The 2260-nt window shown below is 39.4% G+C and overlaps 1 protein-coding gene across 1 annotated transcript in view; it reads right to left on the minus strand.

Annotated features, from left to right (window-relative positions):
• LOC109586662 (uncharacterized) overlaps positions 1-2260 on the minus strand; it is a 12392-nt gene that overhangs the window by 6660 nt on the left and 3472 nt on the right. Inside the window, exon 2 of the mRNA XM_020002867.1 lies at positions 1596-1599. The gene's annotated coding sequence lies outside the window, so the exon portion shown is untranslated. The remainder of the gene's footprint in view (positions 1-1595; positions 1600-2260) is intronic.

A 2260-nucleotide genomic window follows, 5' to 3' on the forward strand; every position in this document is an offset into this window, starting at 1 on the left:
TATCATGAATCACAAGAAATGTTGTCAATACTTTGTTTAATGTGACTCTCCCCCCGCCGTCCAAAAGTCAAAAAGGGGTGGAGAGTCTGGCCACGCGAGACTAGCATCAGGCTGCATGCATGCATGCAGGCCTAGTTGACCACACCCACTAATTACCCCACCCATATCATTATGGCCCCCAAAAATTCAATCCTAGATCCGCCCGTTTCCAACCACCAGTCTAGTGGAGAGTCTAGCTTTCTGTCAATTACAGGGACACATAGATACTGCTTCATTTCCACCATGCAAGCACTCACTTTGGGTGGTCTGTGTTGTCATAGATTCAATGAGTTTGGCATCAAAGAAAGACCATACAGAACTCATGTCCAGAAATTGCAATGGGACTTCCGGTCGCGTTAATTTAATGATATTCATTGGAATTACCATAGCAACGGCAGTTCAGCAATGGTGGATTGATAGGAAGCTTCACTACAAAGCTTGCTAACGTCTTTCTGGTACATGGATGGGACTTCACTAGATACTTGAGGCTTCTAGAATGCTACTTAATGCAATTGGTTATGGTAGTTTTCTCATATTCTTTTGTTAAAGTGGCAAGCGTGGTGAAAGAACAGGCTCTTCTCAACAAATGGCCGTCTTACTTCAAAAAGGTCTAGAGACGCTATTTGCTTGTATATATAAGATGTTAAGCACTCTTTCTTTCACTTTATTATTCCTAAGAGAAGAGGAAAGCACTTGTGACTTGTTGACTCTTGCTGCTGCACCCGTCATCATTGAAATGGCTAAATTTACTTCACCTTCAGGAGACAAATGTTCCAAACAAAGTTTTGAATTTCTTTATCTTTTTTGCATCATTGGGTAGTAAGAATTTTGTACTTTCACAAAATAAGTGAGCAAATTGTCAAAAATTGTTTGAAATTTAGATATAACCATTCAAAAAGTAAAAAAAATTATCATACATACATAAAGGAATAACAAGATGGCGGCACTGACTGCCTCATCTTCAATTGGTAAATGTTCCACACAAAGTTACTCCAAATGCTGTAATATTTAGCAGGAACACAGGCAGATGGATGAAGAACAGCTACTGAAGTGCGCAAATTGATGATTCTTATTGTAAAGAAAGATATAGCCTAATAAATGGAAATGTCCATTCCTGCCCTGTATAAAGTCAACCAGTAGTATACGGAGATAATTGCTCAGTATACTACTCCGTGTCCACTCATTTCTGGACATGAGTAGAGCTAGATGATCTAGCAGGAACTGCATGGGTCAGTTGTTGTTACTCAAACTTTCTACACAACATAATAACATGTATATGCATCATAAATCGTGATAAAAAATGAGAATTTTCTACTTTTCATTAAAAAAAAAAATATGGCCGACGCCGGAGTCGATGACCCCGGCTGTACTATTAGTAACGCAATAGCGTTACTATACTTATATACTAAGTAGGATTCACCCCAAAACAATATGGCTGCCACACTTTTGCAGCCTTGCTATACCGGGAAAACGGCCCTCCTGTGCTTACCAAACTTTATAGAGGACCTTATCTTGACCAGAGGACTCCATTGGTATCACTAGCATGGCTATAAAACTTGTCTAAGAGGAAGGTCAAAAATCGGCGAACCGGCCGTTTTGTTCAGCCCTCGGTTCACACCTTTTTTCATCTTCGTCATCATCATCTTCCCGTCAATCAGTTAAGCAGGGGTATCGTGATCTTTGAACAATGCTACCTACAATGCTAATTCTTACACCGTTCTACTCCAACTATCTATGCGCAGGTTGACAACTTTTTAAATAACTCTAAAGGCCTTCATACACGAGGCAACTTGTTGCCAAAAATAGAACATCTTTCTATTTCTGGCAACATGTTGCTTACAAGATCAAAGTAACCACAAATGTTGCTAGCAACAAGTTGCCTCGTGTATGAAGGCCTTAAACAATACGAAAAAGTTGCCCCCTCTCCATCACCACCAGCCCAGCTTAACTCATTCCGCCATTTTTGTTAATTAAAGAAGCATGCATTGCATGTGCTCCAAAATGTGGGTGTGGCTGCGCATGCTCAGTTCTCAGAACTGGGAAAAGAAAGCAATTTTTTATCTAGCTCTACTTGGATCAACTGCAATACTAAGTGGAAGTTCCAGGCTTCCAGTTACAGCTAAGAGAAGTTATTTAGTCTTGGATATTGTTTTATTATGTGTGTTCAATAAATTGTGTTTTAAAAACACAAACAATATTAATTCATGTTATACAATGATCA

Source organism: Amphimedon queenslandica, unplaced genomic scaffold (assembly GCF_000090795.2).
Source record: "Amphimedon queenslandica unplaced genomic scaffold, v1.1 AMPQUscaffold_12817, whole genome shotgun sequence".
Taxonomy (NCBI): Eukaryota; Metazoa; Porifera; class Demospongiae; order Haplosclerida; family Niphatidae; genus Amphimedon; species Amphimedon queenslandica.